The sequence below is a fragment of the Petaurus breviceps genome, unplaced genomic scaffold, assembly GCF_028583685.1.
Source record: "Petaurus breviceps papuanus isolate PSGF00001 unplaced genomic scaffold, PetGlider_PUasm1.0 90769, whole genome shotgun sequence".
Classification (NCBI taxonomy): Eukaryota; Metazoa; Chordata; class Mammalia; order Diprotodontia; family Petauridae; genus Petaurus; species Petaurus breviceps.
Genome location: NW_027187341.1, coordinates 5,771,469 through 5,771,719, shown reverse-complemented (window position 1 = coordinate 5,771,719; position 251 = coordinate 5,771,469).

Below are 251 nucleotides of genomic sequence, written 5' to 3'. Positions count from 1 at the left end.
GATAGATAGATAGATAGATAGATAGATAGATAGATAGATAGATAGATTCCTTAAAGAGTACAAGTAGCTTCCATAGAAATCCAAATTAGGTCTAGGCCATAACTTAGATCCCGAGTCCATTTGTTTTTACCTAAGATTGTACATTTTAATAAGAATACATCTTTTTAAATATTTTCACACATACCTCCATAAGCTCCATGCATTTGAATCTTATAAGGAGGGTATAGTATATTGCACATGAGCAGTAACTA